General features: G+C 38.8%; 1 pseudogene across 1 annotated transcript; it reads right to left on the bottom strand.

Moving 5' to 3' along the window:
- Nucleotides 1-19003: 19003 nt before the first annotated feature.
- LOC104660434 lies at nucleotides 19004-20498 on the bottom strand (annotated as a pseudogene). Its single transcript, XR_747708.2, has one exon. The product of XR_747708.2 is annotated as a fructose-bisphosphate aldolase A pseudogene (transcript).
- Nucleotides 20499-20927: the final 429 nt, after the last annotated feature.

Here is a 20927-nt window from a genome sequence, read left to right as displayed (position 1 = left end):
TGTTCGACATGGATTTACAAAGGAGTTTGCCAAATCATTTTTTTCTTTCTCTCTGTGAAATGTCAGTGAAAGAAAAAATAGGGGGATGGTGGTCCCATTATCAGATAACTTCTATAATATTGTATAAGAAAGATAGGTTATTTGATATTCAAGATATATATAGTGCACAGAGGCACCAATTTGGCAGGGAATTGATGACTCTTTCACCAATCTTCTAAGCACCGGCTTATACAAAGCCAGTCCTATGACTTATGGCCCCATTCTTGAGTAAAACACATTAGTTCAATATCTCTTGATTGGTATCTTAAAAAATTGTTTAAAACAAATGTTCTTCTATTTCTGTTTTAGCATTTACTTTGTTTGCATATGACTGAGTCTGTTTCTTTTTGGTAAATTTAATTTGCTACAGTTTGGCCCCTAACACTGAAAGAAAGGCATCCTCTGAGATAGGGCTGCCAACCATGGCAAGCAGCATTGCAAAGCATATAAATTTGCTCTATATACTTTTCAAACTTCTCAGATGCAGTCACTGACATTTGGCCTGATCAAGGAAACCCTGGGGATTGGCAAAACACAAAGCATACTACTGTACTGACATGCAAAATGTCTTATAATCTGTCTTTACCTTTCATGGCTGCAGTGGTCTGGATAAATTAGACCAAATTGGGCTAAACACTGTCCTTGGCTACACTCACGTAGCTGTTTTCAACAGCTAATAGGAGCTGTGTGTGCACATCCAAGGACAGGATTTGGCCCCCTTTGTCTTTGCACAAGCAGTTGCTTTGGTTGATATGATTATTCCTGAATGACTGTTTTATAAGCAGTGTTTTTGCCCCATTTAAATCTTTTTTCACTTTATTCTTCATAGTTAAGACATTTATGAATATGGAAACGTGTAACCTAAAACCTTTGGTTTCTGGAAAAATAAAAATCTCCCTAATAAAACCTGTGAAATTTGCAAATGAACTGGGAAAGAGGTAAAGCAAGCCATATAAACATTGGCAAAAACACAAGTAACACTGAGAAAATGTGTTAACACTCATTAATGGTAACAATCTGATTAAAATTTTTATAGCACATCGATCCTTGGCCTTTCAAAAGGGAATCTGTCATTAAATAATATTTTCAAGGAAAATACATGTCACCAAATACATTTATTTATTCAGATGCAAAAAAGCTGAAATAAACTCTCAATGTAACTCCACCCTCTTCCCTCAGAAAATTATTACATAAATCTCACTATTTTCCAGAGGATAAACCTTTTGAAATAGAAGAGAACCAGTCTGACAGAAAAGTTTTTATTACAGAAAATTGCAACCTTGGCTCATCTTTGAATTTTCTCCTAGAAAATAATAAATATAATCAGCTCCTTAAGGTTTTGGAAGGGACTTCTTGCATAAATCAATATAGGATATGAATAAAAAGGAAGACACAATAATTTCTTGACTTTTTGAGGCATTTGCAAGGATTAGCTCATTTCCTTTGTGCTTTGAGTAAATCTTATTTATAGTTCCTTATTGCCCATTCGCTGAAGATGATCAATTTAAGAATGTATTTAGTTATACATTGGAACAGGGACTTTTGAAAGTTCATAAGTATATACATTATCCATGCCAATATAGAAATAATTTCAAGTTAAATATTTCCACTTTTTGTCAGGTCATAATCCTTTATACAATAATTTAAGCAAAATAATCCCACTGAGTTCTTCAGTCGATAATTTTTGTAAGATAGTGGACTTTTTTTTTTACTACCTGCCAATGTGAACAGGTTCCAGGTATTTGAGATCTGTCATATCTTTGCTTGAAACATTTTGAATACCAACTCCAAAAACTCGACATTAATAAAACATTAAAGTTCCAACTTATGCCCATAAAAGTCAAGAAATACAGAGTTAAGGTCGACCCAGGTCTCTTAACTCTGTTCTCCTGCATGCATGCATGGGTGATGGGGCAGCAGTGTGAACTGTTGCTTAAATCAGTCTTTCTGCATAATCTGAAAATGTAATTGAATTAGTGCATAAAGTATTTACATACCCTGCAGTAGAGAGCCCCACACACTATATTATCCACATTCCCTCTCAGGGCCTTCATTTTAACTCCTCACTGCAGTGTTCCTGCGAGGCTTCCTCAAACATTCAGAAATTGGACTTGCAAATACAATTTCCCTTCTTTTATGAGGCTTCAAGATGAGTGATGCACACTCAGCTTTCCTAGTTGCTTTCAGCTCCTGGCCAGACAGATAGAGTTTGGGTAACATTCTTCCTTTTGGTTAATATCCTCAGGGTTTGCTAGGTATTAGACAATGTCATTCTGTGGCTAAGGATTATTTTATGCTCTAATTCAACCAGATGCAGGACTGCTTGCCATATTAATATGAAAATTAAAAACATCAGATTGAATTTAAAAACATAGTCAGATAGCAGAGTTGGTTTCAGGTAGATCTATGTTCCCACGGAGTCCTTACTCTGCCACATACATTAGTTAAGCTTTCCAAATAGCTGTTTTTTTCCTCTATAAGATGGGGATAATAATCATCCTCAAGATTTTTTCGATTCAGTGAGATTGTGAGAATTTAAAGAGAAATGTATATAAAGTGCTTGGTATATAGTAAGCACTTAATAATTATTTGCTGTTATTATTAGCACTCATTTTGGTAGGAAATAATAACATATTGCTTCAATTCATTTTTTTTTTCTTTCATCTGTCATAGAGAATGGGACAGGGGCCTTCAGCAGAGTTTGAATGTTCAGAAATGTTAAAAATGAAGTTGAACAATAACCATAAAAAGAATGCTCATCCTCATCCATAGTTCAATAAATGTGCAGAAATATCATTTTTCATCATTCAGATGGGCAAAGATGAAAAAGAATGGTAATATCCAGTGCTGAGTATGAAGAAATAGACTTTCTCATACACTGCTATAGTACTAGTGAACTAGTGTGCCATTTTAAAAGGCAGTTTGGCAATGAGTATAAAAATTTAAAACATGCATCTTGTTTGACTCGGCAATTCTGCTCTTAAAAATTTATCTTAAGAAAATAACCAAGTAAATGTTCAAGAATAGTCATGAAAGTCCTACTGAAAATTGGAAAGAGCTTAAATGTTAATATGGGACTGTTAAACTGTAGTGCAATCAGACAATGGAATACTATAAAACCATTAAAAATGAATGAGTTTTACATGTGTGATAGGTTGAATTGAATAGTCATAAATTGTAGGGCAGACACTTGAAATGGTTCCTGTTTTTGTTTTTTTGTTTGTTTGTTTTTTACCTTAATAACCGTTGCCACTGCTCTCTGTAGAATGCCCTTTCTTTCTGAGAAGTGGGTTTCCTTAACCATATCTCAGTCTTTTTGCAGAACTTTTCAGTCACTTTTGGTTATTTAAATAGTTTGATTTAGTTTATTGAGACCCAGCGTCAGCTTCATGGGTGTGTGAACTGTGCAGAGTCGCAAAGAGCCCTGTGCTCAGAAGGGCCCCATGCTTGGTTTAATGATCGATTGTCACTGTCTTGAAATTCTTAAGAATTCTGTCTTTGAAGTCATGTTCTGTTAGACTAGTCTGATGGGACAATGGAGCATGCGCATGAGCAGAGAAGACACATGCAATATGCATGTCTGCCATTCTTTGCCACCCCATTTGCACATAGCATTTTCGATGTCCGTGGGCACAGAATTCCCATGGACCCATGATGCGTGGGAGGTCAAAGTGAATAAAAGGTAAGGGAGCTCCATCTATTATTCAGCAAATGGGGTCCCTGACAGCCCCAAGAGGCCACTCTGTTCACTCAAACCAGAACTTGCTTTGAATAAGAAAGAAGACAACGACATTCTAAGAAACAAGAATGTTCAAGAAACCCTATCATATCCTTTCATACTTGTACTTCTGTGTATTTGACAAGCACTTATGCTAAAAATGATGACAAAGAAGTAAAGGGAAAGAAAGGCAGCATATAATTACTTTTTCTTTAAATCTTACTTTACTCATCAGTAAGCTGAAGGTAGGAAGTGTTGTAGAAGATGCACACACCAGAAAGTGAAATGAAAACAGTTGAGTTCTGCTAAGAATGAAATACATGTGCATTCATGAACTACAAAATAGGAATTGTAATTGATTCCACATATGAATTAAAAACTTCATATTTGGATTTAAAAACAACATAATGATGAATGGTAAAGTTCATGCTAATAAGTCAAATTTAGATTTTTTCTTTACATTGCATAGCAAAAAAAAAAAAAAAAAAAAAAAAAAACCGTGATAAGTTGAAGAAGAGGCTGCAGAAAGATGGAATTAGTAGACTTAGCATCTTTTTTTTTTTTTTCTTTTACTGCCTTTTGAACAAGAAGCCCCATATATTCCTTTTGCACTGGGCCCACAAATTATGTAGCTAGCCCTGATGCCAAAGATGAAAGAAGAAAACGTATTGGGGACATTTGTTGTTTTTGCTTATTAGCATTCATTGACCCTTCTGTTAATAGTCCCTGATTTTCTGGGGGCATCCCCTATGAGTCCGTTTTTTAGGAAGGAGTTGACATGACAGCTGGCTCTACGGGTGCCGTGAGACTCAAACCTGGCCAATCAGAATATTTCATTTTCTTGGTCATGTTGATTGGTTTGAACCATGTTTGGTCTATACAAATCATAAGACTTGTTTAAGAATTAGCAGGAAGAGATTCTCTGCCTTTTGTTGCTGGAATGTAATTCAAAGGGCTGTGAGCCTGGAGCTGCTGGAGGTTACCACATGGAGTCTGAGAATAGCCCAGGTGAGAGATGGATAGAAACCAAATCCTGATGATATATCATCTGAGTCTGGATCAACCTATGCCTGAAGTTAGCTAGATATGTACCTGGAGTTAGTTATGTGAGATATTTCATTTTCAAGCTAGTTTGAGTTAGATTTTGTCACTTGAAACAAAAACAGTCTGATGCAGCATGCTATAAGCTCTCATTAAGGTTGTAGAGAACAGATATCTCCAAAAGTACATACAAAACAGCTAAGAGTGAATATCCTGGTCAGGGAAGATTATGAAAAGGCCTTTCATTTATAGCTTTGTACTGTTTTCTGGTGTTTCATTTCATAAAGCAGATATTTATTACTCTAAATCCAGCAAAAGCAATAAACATGTTTCTAACTTGGGGGGAAATCAGTGATGCTTAATCTTTAAAAAAATTTTATTGTGGTAAAAATACATAATATGAAATTTATGATCTTAACTATTTTTAAGTATATAGTTCAGTGGTATTAAGTATGTTCACATTTTGCAAAACAGCATGATGCTTAATTTTAATGTAATAATTTCCCAGATGGACACAAAAGCAGATGTCTTAAAGTAGATGCTTACTAGAATTGTTTAGTAATGGGAGCCAGTATTCTGATGCCACCTTTTTACAGAATGACATGGGCACGCAGAATAGCCCTGGAGTGATAACACAGGCCTTTCACCAGCAATTTCACTGGTTGGTGCCGTGTAATTATACTGCAGAATACAGCAAATAGGAGAAGATTAATGAGTTTGGCCTTACTAACCACCTAAAGGTGAAAAATTTAATTCTCAAAGTAGGCAATCTTTTGTCTTACTGTGTTCTAATGCATGTATATGTGAATAGAAGAAGAAAATTTGCATTCACAGCAGTATCAAAAATGGGGCATTGAGAACGCAGAGTAGTAACATCAGTCTAAGCTTAGAGCAACCTCATGGAAAGCATTCAAAAAACCTTGCAGAGCACACTTTCACTAGTCCAGGGTCCTGCTTGATGAAATGGCTGTACCATTTCCTTGAAGATATCTAGTGTCAGTGTTTTATGTGTATCATTGTGCTTAGGGTTCGAGCAGACACCAGCAATGTCAGGAGGGGCTGGGGGCCAGGATATTGTTCTCTCAGCCTTCCATCCAGAGATGTGTTGGGTCACTCCCAACCTGGTACCCAGTGGGCTGCTGTCTAGCACAGCATCCCATAAACTTGCTAACCCTTGTGTCCGTGATCTCAACTGTCCTTCACTTCCCTGCCTAGATACTCCTCTTCCCCCGAACAGAAAACACGCATAATCATCTTCTCCAACTGATTGTTTAGTACAGGTGAATTTGTTTTCAGTGTTCTCACAATGAGGTTTTGAAGGGACTGTTTCAATCTGACAGTGTTTTTTGATGTGTATGTATAAAAGCAAAACTGTTGTTATTTATTTATGTTCAGTAGATCAGATAGTTTCTTGGAAACTTGCTCTGACAGGATGAAACCTGAGGACACTGGCTGAGGTTGAGAGGACGGGGGTGAAGAGGGATCCCCATGAGACAGCAGGAGCAAAGAGTGAGGGTCTGGGACTCTGGAACACAACTTTTGTTGTTGCACCATTTCACCAGGGCAGACCTTTGGGATGGGTGTGGGTTGTTACAGCACTGAGAGGGGGAAAACATGATTTAGTTATCTCTAAGTTGTTATCATTGTTGTTCTTGTTATTAAAGTAATGTGGGTATCAAGTAAAATGTTCAACTGGAACAAAAGAGAACCCAGTGGAAAGTAGTTCTCCTTCTCACTTCTACTCCTCCTCTTCTATCCTCAGAGGCCACCACCCCTTTCTTGTGCATTCTTCAAGATAGCTTGTGCCCAGTTCAATGCCCTGTCTAGTTCTTCACTTTGGTTTTACTTTGACTTTGACCTATTAAGTAAGGGTCTGAACTGAAATTAGAAGATGACACTCAGCTCTGCATTTTAGCATTCTTTCCTTAGAAAAAGTAATGAATAAAGAAGCACATGCAAGAGCTCGAAAGCTGTCACTCTGAGGACGTTAACTCCTATACCTGTTTTTCACTTTCTGTGCCATAAAGCTGAGCAGGTGACTGGTACATTCTCTCTTTGTGCAGTATGCGATATTACCAATTCACTGAAAAACAAATTCAAACTGCTAAAAAAAAAAGCTAGCTTTTAATTATCTTCAGATACAAGTTGCAAGAAGGAAGCCTGACATTGCTCATCAATGAGATCAGTAAGCTGTGAAGATACGTGGTCAGATATGTCTGGTCATTAAGATATACAGTATGATCAGATGTCATCATAATTGTTGTTATTACAGGATCATAAAACTTTATAGTAGCAGCAAAAGCAAGGAACCTTCGTTTGAAAGTTTAGCCAAAAAATCAAACTGAGCTCATCAATAAAACAGATGCAAGAAGATGAGCATTTATAAGGAATTCTAATGAAAATACATAAGCAAAGACTTTTTCAATAATGTTCACATTTAAATTAGGAAGTAGGGAAATGAGGTCTTAGTGGATTACTTTAGATTGAATTAAATATTGAAATTAATAATAGTAATGTGGTTCTAATGTCTGTAATTAACACAGGCTAGCAATACAGATTGGCTTTCTCAGATAACACTGTGTATTTGGCTAAATTTCCATGATTTATATTTTACAAATTTAAGCAATGGGTACACATGTAATTCTAAAGTGAAGAATTTAAGTTTTCTACACAAAGCAGTAACAATGCATTTTCCTTAAAAAAAAAAAAAAAAAGTGTTGTGTGTCCACACACGCTCTACATGCTTTGCCCAGAGATAATCAGGAAGAGTAGTTTCAAAAGGATCTTTTTCTTGCTCTAGTGTCAGATCTTAAAATAAGATTTAAGAGCTACAAAGTCTGATTGAAGGGGACTGAGATGTGATTTCTAGTAGCACCGCTTACCAGAGCATGGAGAACAGAAAATGCTCTTTCTGTGTGTTGGAGGTTAGACATTTCTGGACAGACATATTTTAATTCAGTCTTTTCTTTCAAAATCAAATATATGCTGTAGCTACTTTGAGATGTGCAGTTGCTTATTACAGTTAATGGATTGTTCATCCTCTTTGTCCTTGAGATAATCCTAAGTATGTGCATAAAACTGAGCTCATGCTGCCCATAAAAACCAATCAGCCCGGAGTTGGTCCACAAGGTGTTGAACATTCACTAGAGCAGATGGGAAAGATAATGTTTAATAAAGAGTTAGAGGATTAGGTGGTATGAAACAAACTAAGAGAAAGGGATAATTTCATTTCAGGTGAACCTCTGTGACATTTCTTGTACCCAAAGACAGATTAAAATGATCCCAGAGCTATGACTTTTGGCTACTTTTTTCCCAGTGCTGGCCCTGCATACATTGTCAGCTTTTGACTCTGCCGGCATCATCACCTGAATCTGTGAATAACTCAAAAGATAGTTTCTCAGGTTTATGAAGATGTATGAAGTGAGTCATTCGCAAATGAATATACATATGAGGAAATGACAGAATTCTGCTAAATATGTTTATATTTGAACAACTGATTCATCTGAGTGTGATTTAGAATGGGATGTGCCTAAGTTTATATAAATGACAGTTAAAAAGATAACTGTCACAATGTTTACTGATAGGTTTCCATTTCTCTTAACGTTTAGAAGTTAAATGAAAAATGGATTGTGGATTATAGCCTGAGCAGATTTGAGCCTAAATGTAATATAACAACTTGTGGCAAATGGAGGTGGCAGGAGAGTAGAGTCAACTAGCCAAAAATCCCCTGGAAAGGTAAGGTTAGGAGGCCTTTGAAGGCTTAAGTACAACCTCATTTATTTTTCATCATGTTCACTTAATTAAATGTAGGCTGGGGAGGTGAATTGAAGTAGCTGTTTGTGACAGGCTGGTCTGGGTACTGGCGTTCATTCAGAGGGTCACGGGTTCAAGTTATAGCCATGGACCTCAGAAAGCATTTCAGTGTGTGACCTGCTGAGGGGCTGGAACATCCAGGGGGTGGGCACATCACTGCTCCTGCTTTGCTTTTGGTACTGGGACCTGAGTCATGCTCTTTGCTATTATTCTGTTTAGTTTACCGTAAAAATGGCGAGGCACTTCTCATTTTAGCTTGTTGCAGTCTCAGCTCTAATAGCCTGGAGGAAGTTGCCAAACAAATGTAACCTCTCCTGTTGGCCCAGCTACTCTACCTGTGTTTGCGGTAGGGCTGGCTATTTGGCAGTGCACTTATGTTCTGCAGAAATGTGCTATGGGAGGTGTTAAGCTGAATTGGGGGATATTTCAAACCATTCCTTAAATAATAGAATTGAAATATTGTGCGGCTGAAGTGGCCTGGGATGGAAACTTCTGAGCCAAAAGTTAGATCCTGGTTTTCTTGAAGATGTAATGGAGCCCTGGGGTATGTGGTTTTCAGGCTTTCTCTATTTGTTAATTTTGGAAATGGACTTTTCACAGTTTTACTTCCCTTTTGTGTTAAGTCTTTGGTTTTGCTTCTATATGCAACTTGGATTGAAAACTCAGGAGTGTTCTTTTTACCTTGATTCTAGTCAATAGGCCCGGAGGCAAAGCAACCATGATATGGCCATTAAGAACCGTAAATAAACATTAGTTTTATAATATAATCAGTTTCCTTAACATAGTAACAAACATAAAAAAGCAGGATCCATTTGCCTCCCTGTCCTCTGAACCCTTTGCCTCAGTTCTGCTTTCCAGAGCTGCAAATATACATATATTCTCTTTTAAGTTAGAATTTTAAAACATTAAAGAAAATTTTCCCATTTTTTTTCTAACTTTTCTCATTTCCGGGTGAAACTGAAATCATTCATTCAAAAAGTGTTTACTGAGTAGCTTCAAAGAGCAAATATTAGGTTAGATGCAGTGGGTGATGTAAGAATATTCAGACAACTATTTCTCATGGACTTTGCTTACTGAGCCATCAACACACTGGCCACCTTTTTCTAGATGAAGTATCCCATCATTTCATTCTGGATTGAGAACTCTTCGAGAGCAGAGACCACGGCTTCACCTGAGTATCCCCAGAGCCTGATGTTAGACAAGTAAATGGATGCTCAATAGATGTTTTCTGACTTTTCTCCATTATTCTAAAAATGAGGCCCCTAGATCTGATTTTAGTTTTATTCCATTGACTTGATCAGCACAGAGCAAGTGGAGGCATTATAATGCTTGACTGGATGTGACACAGCGTGTGAGCTCAGAATACCTCTGTGCACATGGACTGCTATAAGACTATCTCTCTCATAGGTTATTTCATTTAAACTTCCTGGCAATCCTGAGAGGCAGATAGTGTTATGGCCAGTTCAGATGGGAAAACAGAGGGAGACAAGGCAGTTAAGCTGATTCAAAGCATAGGTATTCTCTAATTTTATGTTCGGGCCTTTTTTTTCATAAGGACCCTAGCTCTGGTTATCTATCATTTTCTAATTTTGTGCCTGTGCATTTGATCCCAATGTAGATCTATACTTTTATCCTCACTAAATTATATTTTGTTAGTTTTGTCCTATAATTCTAGCCTCTTGTGTCCTTCAGCAATCTTAATACAGTCATTTTGCCATCTCAGATATTCCTCTCCCTTTGTGCACTTGTTACTAATTATCTAAGCTTATTATTTTACATATGCGGATAGTATAAAGGTCGAGAGCTGTGTCACCCATGAGAAACCTTACTCCAGGATGACACTGATCTGCTATCACTGCCTTGGGTACATCTGTTCAGTTATTCTACCATTTAGTCTACATTTTTATGTCTTGACCATAAAGATAACATGAAAACCGTTGCAAAATTAAAGCATATTTTGTTTAAATCAGGTGTTTTTTAATATAGGTATGTAACCCACGTAATGTACATATAACACTTAGTCTTCCACATAATAAACATATAACATTTAGTTTTTTATTTGCCAACCCAGAGAATAGGTCCTAGTCCATTTTATATTTTAATCTGTATACTAATGAATAGTGTTTTTGAAAAACTACATTCACAGATGTAACTTTTATTATCCTTTTTCAACTTTTCATATTTTTCGTTTCCTTCCTGCCTCAACATATCTCTATGTACTATATGTTTTAAAATTTGGAGTAAAGGTGTATTTAAGAGACAATGAAAACCTTGATGCAAATTATATTTTCCCAACAGAAACACTTTTTCATTTCAATGTATGCATGCAAAACTTTAAAAGCCTGATTTAAAAATGTATGATGCAACTCTATCATGTGGAGGATGTTACTTAGGAGCTGAATTACAGGATTTGCCTCTCTTTTTCTCTGGCCTTGGGCAATCTAGTCTAATTACAGTCACTTGCCTTTCATTCTGTTTAGTGTTTTTCAGCTATGCATGAAAAAGTTAATCAAAAAATAAAATGAAAAACTGTGATGGCTAATCGAAGTCCCATAGATTTCTACACTAGCCTGTCTTTGGGGATGAACACTAAAATGTTACCTTCAAAGCATCAGTTAGATGTACTGTGCCTATTGGTCTCTACTTCTCTTAAAGAAAAAGATTCCTTTAATTTTAGAATTTTTCAAAAGTAGAAAATGAAAAGAAAATTGAGGCTTTTCCTATCTTCGTTTATTTCTTACCTGTAATTGTTGGGAGGTTGTATAACCACAGAAGACACTAGACCAATAATCTCAGGGATGGGTTATATCTCTCTTTAGAACAGTTAGAGGAAGGCAATTTACCACCCCTCTTTGTCCTCTAGTGTGCTTTGGAAGGACATCGTGTTAAGAGAATTGCTGAATCCTGGCCTATCTTCTATCTGAATCCCTTGCCTAGACTGTAGATACAAATGCCAACTACTAGAACCAATGCTGGCTGAGGTTTTGTGCATGTTTTTCCTGAAGGGCTGACATGTTGTCTTAGTTCATTTCAAATTCCTTCTTTGACAACCCTACTGCAAACCAAAAACAATGTGATAAAATTTGTACTTTTAGTACCTATTATTAATTAACCTTGATAAAAATCACCGAGTTGTTTCTTTGTTCTTTGGGAGAAAGAAGGAAAAGGTATGGAAGAGGGATGGAAGATGAAAGAGCCCTGAAATCATCTGGAAGGGTTGGTGGCGGTGGGGGTGGTAGTAGTGGCAGAGGTATGGAGCACAAAAACAAAGTGTTATCAATGCAAATTTGTGGCATATTTAGCTGAGGCTGTCAGACAAAAGATTTCTGGATGGTACATATCAATTGCTCCTGTGGCTGAAACAACCCCATCTTTCTCAGTTATTTAAAGTGAGTGATGTTGAGAAGCAACATATGCTTCTTTTCCTCCATGCAGAGCAGTGAAATTTGGAAATACGTGCTGAGAGAGAAGCATAGTTTTCCATTGCAATTTATCTCTAAGAAAGGACCACTTTCTGGGATAGTGATAATGGTTGCTAAAACCTCATTGAGAAAAATAACTTAATTGCCCAAATTGGGCTTAGAACATGCTGCAGCTGGCTCAGTAGAGTGGCAAGGGACTATCAGTCTGCTTTGGAGGAAGTGTCATGTTTGAGAATCATGTGGATGTAGCCTTCCTCTACTGATAATTGGATCTCACCAAAGAGTCGTAAGGACTTTCAGAATAGTATGTACTATTCACACAACATGGCATTTTCAATCTCAGAAGTTTCTTTTCCCCCTTTTTGTTTTAAAGCTATTTAAACTTAGTTTCATAACAAATTGAATAACATGAAAAGTATGTTAGAGTCTATTGAGGAGCTCTGCGAATGCTTGATCAATAACAGCAATGTGACTAAAGTTGTGCATACTTATGTTTTCTGTTAAGCAAATGAAAGCCAGTTAATTCAACATGTAACACTCCTATTTTAACTTCCTGGGTGAGACAAATTTGGTATTCCAAATTTCAGCCAGCAGCTGTCTCAATAACTGGAAAGCCAATTTGCCAAAAGTTTCAGCTTTGATTGTTTCAAGGTCATAGATAGGACATATCAAATAATCAGATATGTTAGGCCTCAGAGAACAACTAACAGTCTTGAGTAAATGACAGAGTCTGGAGCTGTTGAGCAGGTGAGAAAAGAGAGGTATTTTTCATATCAGATTCAGTGAATTGCCCAGTACTCCACTGAGGTCCCTTTGTGTATTATTGTGAAACTTTTGGCCACATGAAATTAGAATAATGCTAATTACAAAATCAGCAGTGTGCTGTTATGAAAAGATCATTAACTCAGGAAATCAGGAGACCTGAGTCTTAGTCCCAGCTAATAATCCTTAATCATTATCTTAATTTCTGAGCAATTACTATGTTACTCTTTGTTTGGCATCTTTGTTTACATTTTCTCTAGCCTGTGCAACAACGCAGCCAAGAATATAGTATTACCCCACATTCAAGTTGGAGAAACAATTTCAGAGAGATCAGGTGACCCTCCCACCGTCACCAAGCTAGTAAACAGCAAAATTAAAATGCAGACTCTCAACTGTGTCTTGAGGCTCCATCTCTGCAAAATGCTCCATATTCTTTCCTATATTGGCTGTTTCTCCTTCTTGGAATACCTTCTTTGATCATCTCAGTCTGTGCAGCTTTTAGTCATCCTTCATGCTTGGCTCAAGTCTAGCATTCTTAGGGAGGCTTCCAGGAGCGTTCCCAGCTTCTAGTCTCTCCCCAGTGTAACTTCTCAGCCCTTCTTACTGCGCTGCTCATGTGGCACCCGCCAACCTAACTGACCCAATCCCTGTAGCCTTTGGGACTTCCTTCTACTGTGAGTAGTATTTTGAGTGTGACCTCTCTCTCTTTCTCTCATTTATATATTTGTAAGACATTTGGAAAAAAAGTTATAGGAAAGCACTTTGTAAACTACTACCCCCAAATGACACAATTTACCATTTAAAAAATACTGACTTTAAGTATTTTTCTTTATATAAAGAATTAGCTCCCTACTGATCAAGTTGAAGTCTACTTTATACACTTTTCAATTCCACTTGCCTCCTGCCTCCCCTGTGGCAACAACTAATTTGAATTTGGTGCCTAACCTTCAAGTCTATGTTTTTCATTTTTTGTTATATATTCTCATATTTGTGATACAAAATGACGTTTTGTAAGAGAACTGTGTAATTACTGCATTTGCATTTTGAAAACTTGTTTTTTACTCAATTTTTAAAAGAGTAATATTAATACATTTAAATCTAATTTATTCACTTAAATTCATTTTAAGTGCTGTGTAGTATTCCTTTTCATGAACATAAATATTTTATTTATCTAGTCCTCTTTTTATGGACATTCAGGTTTGTATATGAAACTTTTTTCACTGTATTGGTTTCCCCTTTACTATTAGACACTAAGTTCTCTGATTGAGAGACTGTGGGTTATGCTTCTTTGTGGTTAGGACTATGCCTGCAATTTAATAGGCATTTAATAAATGTATGCTGGGTGAACTGATGAAGCTAACTGGGGAAATGAAGGTCTTCAACTTTCAGAAGATGAACATGATTAGCAGGTAGAGGGTGACTGCAAGAATGTTAGTTAAAATAAGAGTTCTTTCTTGGGTTTATGGAGATGGGAAAGTAGGATAATAAAAAGCTCTTTGAAATGATACTGAGATGAGTATGGTCGAGCTAGTAAAATTTTTTGTCATGCTAATCATTTTTGTAAAAGACTAGTAATAGGAAATATATAAAATAATTAATTAAACTATGAGCAAAAATACTTATAAACGTGCTTAAGTGCATTGGGCGGGCTAGTACCGATTTATGACTGGACAGCAAAAATTCTATATATATTTCTAACTAGGTCATCTCCATAATTCACCTTGGAGAGATCTAATTACCCTTGAGTATTTGACCTTCAGTGTGTCAACATAAATATTTCCTCAACATGGCTTCATGGAGATATGGCAGCTGTGTTTGACAGAGATAACATTTTTCTTTAGAAATGTTAAGGGCTATGGTTTACTTCCTTAGTTTCAAGTCATCCCTTCTGACCCATTGCACTTTTTTGTTACTTTCTGAGTGTTGTCCAGAAGAAACTCACCCAATAATTAGGCTAGAGATGTGAGGTCAGGAGTTAGGTGTTGTTGCAAGGAAGAAATGAATTTATACTTGTGAAACCTTAGGATAATGTCTGGCATGTAGAGCTCAATAACTATTAGATACTACTCTTCTCATTTACATGTCTTATATCAGAAATGTGAGGTAATTATTTTATAGGCTTTATTGTAAATCACCCAGGATGGGTCTAGAGCTCTTTATATCTTTCCAATCCAAGGTATGTCTTGTTTTGAGATTTTGATGGGTGAAAGGTCAAGGGTTTCCACAATGGAGAGACACGAACTCCAAAGACCATCTCTCCATCAGGAACGATCAAAAAGCAGCAGCACGATTGGGCATTGATTAGATAATTAAAGTGAGGCTTTACACATTTCATATGTAACTTCTCATGTTGTTGGTGATAATCTGATACCTACAGGACCATGCCCTGTTTATCCATTTGCTTATTGATTTGTTAATCCATTTAAGAAATATTAAGCACTTACAAGGTGCCTGGGATAGTTCCCAGGTACTTGGAAGATATCAATGAACAAACAAAGAGAAAAAGATTCCTGCCCTCCTGTGGCTTACATTCTAGCATGAGGAGACAGAAAATAAGCAATAAATATAACAGGTAAGTTATGTACAACATTGGAAGGTGATAACTGCTATAGGACAAAAGGGTAAATCAGGCTCACAGGGATGAGGAATGCTTGGGGGGCAGTTTGCAGATTAAATAGGATGATCAGGATAGGATTCATTGGAAAGATGAGAACTGAGCAAAAACTTGAAGAAGGTGAGGGAGTTAGTCATGCAAATATATGCAGGCAGAAAGAGAGCTAGCACCAAAGCCATGTCTCTCATATTTGAGGTAAGGAGGCCTATGTGACTGGAGGGGAGGGAGCAAAGTGGAGAGTAAGAGATGAAATCAGAAGAGTATGGAGGGCCAGATGATGTAAGGCCTCATGGGCTATTGTGAAGACTCTGATGGTCCATCAGAGGATTTGAGTTAGTGTCTTTAAAAGACCACTCTAACTTCCGTGTTGATTACAAATTCTAAGGGAGCAAGGATGGAAGAAACAGAGAGACCTCTTAGAAAGCTATTACAGCTCTCCAGGGGAGAGACAGTAATGGTGCATAGCAGGAGGGTGGCATTAGACTTGAGAAGTGATTAAATTCTGATATATTTTTAACCTAGAGCCAATGTCCTAATGGATTAGATGTAGGATATGAGAGAAATAAAGGGGCCAAGGATGCACCCAAATATTTCTTTTTTGGTAAAATATCTGAAAATAGGGAGCTTCTATCAGCTGAACTAGTTGGATTAGGTTTGGGCAATAATGTCATGAGTCCTTTTTTTTAGGGGTCTGCTAGTCATCTGGATGTACAAGTCTTGAGTTCAGGAAAGTGTCTTGGCTAGAGACATAAATGTGAGAGTATTTGGCCCATAGATGGAGTTTAAAGCCAAAGATTTGGGTAAGATGAATAAGGAATTACGTTCAGATAGAGAATAGGACCCAAAACTCAGTACTTGAGGCACACCAACACTAAGTGAAGAGGAAGCAGTGAAGAGGAAGAACTAGCAAAGCAAACTGAGGAGTGATCAGTAGGTAGAGAAGTGTGTGAGTCACAGATGGTAAATGAAGAAAGTATATTAAGGAGGAGGTGATCAAATATGTCAACTGCTGAAGACAGGACACATATAATGAGGAATAACAATTGACTACTGGGTTTAACTCTCAAAGTCATTTGGTGACCTTGATGGCAGTCTTTTCATTGGACATGTGGAAGTAACAGCCTACTTGAAGTGGGTAAAGGGGAGAATGAAAAGAGATGAATTGTAGATAGCAAATGCACTAGTAGGTAAGACTAATCTCCTCAATGAAATTTGCTCTTCTCAAAAACTCCTCCGTTAGCCTGCTAACATGCCAAAAATATCAGTTAGGATTTTTTAACTTCTCTTTGGAAAGCCCTTATAATTCAGCCATTGAAAATGTATACATTTTGGAATGGGTACCTCAAAGTTATTAACACAGATGCATGAATTTGTTTGCACTGAGCTACTGGGGTGGTGATAAAATTGTAGAATTTCAGAGCTATAAGGGATCTTAGATATGACATAACCAAACTCCTATTGTTACAGGTATATAGAGGAAAAAAGTGACCTGCTGAAGGTCACATAATTGATGAATGATAGCAATGACACTAGAGTTCAGGACTTTTGTTCTACTGCTTTTTCCACTGCACAATATTTATTCTTGGGTTTGATTCCACATGTACGTAGGACAAGGGAAGACTCAGGAAATGTTAGGTAAATGTCTGTTAAGTAAATGAATGAATAAAGGGACGAATGAGTTAACAGATGAGCAAAGACAAGACAAGGTTTGAAACGTATGGGAAAACCAGTTGAAGGCCCACGTGGCACAGAAATTTGGAGATTTGCTCTGAGATGCAAGGAGAGAAGAGAGCCAGGATGAGGAATTTAAAATAGTTGAGGGAACAATAAGTGAGAACTGCAGACTGATGGGTGAGTGCTTTCTACCTTGAAAACATTGTAAGTGTTTAAAATTGTTTTAAAAGTAAATTCAGTCAGATGTAGTGGCTCGCGCCTATAAAGCCAGTGCTTTGGGAAGCTGAGGTGGGAGGATTACTTGAGGCCAGGAGTTTGAGACTAGCCTGGGCAACATAGGGAGACCCTCATCTCTACAAAAAACCAAAAAAAATTAGCCAGGCATGATGGTGCGTGCCTGCAATCTTAGCTACTAGGGAGGCTGATGTGGGAGAATCACTTGAGCCCAGGAGTTCCAGTCTTCAGTGAGTTTTAATTGCAACATTGCACTCCAGCCTGGGCAACAGAGTGAGACCCTGTCTTAAAAAAATGCAAACTGTTAATGAGAGTTAATGGAAGAGAGACTGAAGATGGAATAGCTCATTTCTAGCTGGCATTTTTTTTTTTTTTTTCCATTCTTGCTGTTAACATAAGAAAATTACCAACTTGGTGGCAGCAGGTTTACAACTCCAGGAAAATAACCAGATACAAGAGGTTTCAACTTAATGGAGCTCTTATACGCTTGAATGACTCCTGGAACAAAAAAAAGCTGTGCGTGATTGTTTAGGAAAAGTACAAGATAAACAAAGCGTATGTTTTCTAACATCTACTGAAGATAATCTGATAGTCATGTTATACTGGTCTCTGCTCACTTTAGGGTTATGTGATGAAGATGACTTTAGTGGTTCTTAAGTTAGGCATGTAAATAAATAATGTTAAGACTCCACTTTAACTTATGCACCTCAATTTTTCATACATAGTTGCTGCTTTTCTTTTGGAAAGGAAAATACATGTTACTTGTTCTCTTGGAAACATTCCATCCTTTTTTATGCTTTTCCTTTCTCTTTTGAAAGATCCCCCTCACACCACATAAATGGAAATGTCCCTGAGATTCATTTGATTTCATGGATGGCAGAGTACTCATTTCAGATAACTTGGGGAGAACCAGATAAAGTAGCTACACTGTACTGCATTACCTGATTTAGTGCTGGGGACTGTTAGGGGACTAGATGGATGTGGGAAACTGAAATGAGAAACTCAAGTTAACTTTCACTTTAAGTTCAGTGCTTTGAATCCAGCAGAGTTCAGGGTAGTTAAAAGTTATCACTATCTGATTTGACTGTTCACTGTTCCAAGTGAAATAAGTGAGTTGTCTCTGTTTTGCTGGTAGTCAGGAAAATACTCCTATCACCTTGGTGCTAAATGGCAGTTCCTGAGCAGTATCTGCAGAGAACTGGCTGCAAAAGGTGACTTGTTCTTTCTTCCTTGCAGCCATTACTTTGTCAGGGTGAAGGCATATTGGAGAAGCGTTGGGGGAATCTTACATCTCTGTTTATCAGGCTATATCTGTTCTTGGGAGAAAAAGAAGTCATCAATTTCCAAAGTTGTCAATCTGGTACCCCCAGCCACTACTAAAAGCCATTTCAATTTATTTCTTCAGTTTTTTTACACGTTGCAGAGTGTTTATTGTAAAGATGTATTAACCAGTAAGGTGCCTTTAAGATAAATTACATTTGACTTTGGAAAGGATAGCAACTTTTGCAAAGGTGCCAATGGTGGTTTAAGTAGAAGAAAAAAGTAATAGTGCTTAACACTGCTAGGAGCAACATTATTTCCATTTCAACCTTTCTTTTTATTTCTTTTAGAATTTAGTTATAGCTTTGTGTTTACCTGTCTTCTCATTTGTTCTTTTTTCTTCATATTTATTTATTTATTTGTTTATTTTTTTTTTCCCCCCTTAAATAGCTGTTTATTTGGCAGTGTGCTGGAAAGGGTGATGGACTTAGCATTCACAGACGACACCATACACCACTGTCACGAGGGAGGCAAGAGCGCGGGCAAGCCAGTCTGGAGCCCCGAGGAGGAGGCCCCCTCTTCAAGAGTGGGAGGGGGCGGGGCCTGGAGTGTTGGGGGCAGCCTGGGAACACCTCTGCTTAATAGGCGTGGTTAGAGATGAAGAGGGACTCGCTGGCAGCAGCCCCGGCATGACCGCTCGGGGTGTACTTTCCTTGACAGGCAAGGCTGTTGGCCAGGGCTCGCTTGACGTACTCCTCCTGTGCAGCCTTCAGGTTCTCCTTCTTCCCACCCCAGGCCTTCAGGGCAGAGGCCTGCAGGGCTCGGCCATAAGAGAAGGTCAGGGCCCAGGGCTTCAGCAGGGGGCACTTGTTAATGGCATTGAGGTTGATGGATGCCTCCTCCTCACTCTGGCCTCCAGACAGGAAGGTGATCCCAGTGACAGCCGGGGGGACTGTGCGGCGCAGCGCTGTGACGGTCGCCATGGCAATCTCCTCATGAGAAAACTTCTGGGTGCAAGCGTGCCCTGGGGTGACCATATTGGGCTTCAGCAAGGTGCCTTCAAGGTAGATGTGGTGGTCGCTCAGAGCCTTGTAAACAGCAGCCAGCACCTTCTCGGTCACATACTGGCAGCGCTTCAAGTCATGGTCCCCATCAGGGAGGATCTCAGGCTCCACGATGGGCACAATGCCATTCTGCTGGCAGATGCTGGCATAACGGGCCAGGACATTGGCATTTTCCATGATGGCGAGGGCTGAGGGGGTGTGTTCCCCAATCTTCAGCACACAACGCCACTTGGCGAAGTCAGCTCCATCCTTCTTGGACTGGGCACAGCGCTCAGACAGCCCATCCAACCCTTGGGTGGTAGTCTCGCCATTTGTCCCTGCCAGGGGAACCACGCCCTTGTCTACCTTGATGCCCACAACACCGCCCTTGGATTTTATAACTTGGGGGAAGGGACGACCATCATCCGCCTTCTGGTAGAGTGTCTCGTGGAAGAGGATGACACCCCCAATGCAGGGGTTCACTCGGTCGTCAGCTGTCAGCAGCAGCTGGCGGTAGAAGCGCCGGTTCTCCTCGGTGTTCTCGGTGCCAATGGACTGCAGCCTCTTGGCAATTCTCCCAGTGGACTCATCTGCAGCCAGGATGCCCTTGCCGGGTGCCACGATGCGGTGATCGATGTCAGACAGCTCCTTCTTCTGCTCCGGGGTCAGCGCTGGATATTGGTAGGGCATGGTGCTGGTGGTAGCAAGTTCCTGGCACAGGAGAGGGGCGGGTGTGCAGGGTGCGGCGGCAGAGGGCGGCGGGCTGGCGAGTGGACTCAGGGTGCGAACGCGGAACTCGTCACCAGTACCCCTTCTGCGGCGCGTTCCGAGAGGAACGCAGCCGATTCAGCCTCGGAGGGGGCGGCGCAGGGGGCGGGTTTTCTTCATATTTAACTTTGTTTCTGCTTATTCACTCCTGCTTTGCTTTTATTTTATTTTTATTCTTTTGTTCCTCCACCCTGATTTTTTCCCCACCCATAAGGAAGAAGCAGGCACTCATATAATAATATTGAATCTATCACCTCATCTATGTAAGATTATAACCAGAGCAGGCTAGCATTCCCGGAGCAAGGATATAACCCTTGATCTTACTAGCTAGGATTAGTTGATTCCCCCTGGCTTCAAGTTGTTTACATGGAGTTCCAAGGGAAACTGAGTAGGGCCAGTGTCCCCTGGCAGCCAACACGAAGTTTGAGGCTGAGAGAAAAATGATGTTTTGTTCCTTTTCCTCTGCAAACCTAGGAATCATTCATGTTAAGTCTTACTGTTAAAGTGTAAACGAGCCCTTAAAAGTATTCTAGGCACAA

Source organism: Rhinopithecus roxellana, chromosome 12 (assembly GCF_007565055.1).
Source record: "Rhinopithecus roxellana isolate Shanxi Qingling chromosome 12, ASM756505v1, whole genome shotgun sequence".
In the NCBI taxonomy this organism is placed as follows: Eukaryota; Metazoa; Chordata; class Mammalia; order Primates; family Cercopithecidae; genus Rhinopithecus; species Rhinopithecus roxellana.
The sequence above is the reverse complement of the archived record's forward strand: the minus strand, read 5'-3'. Positions and strand labels throughout refer to the sequence as shown.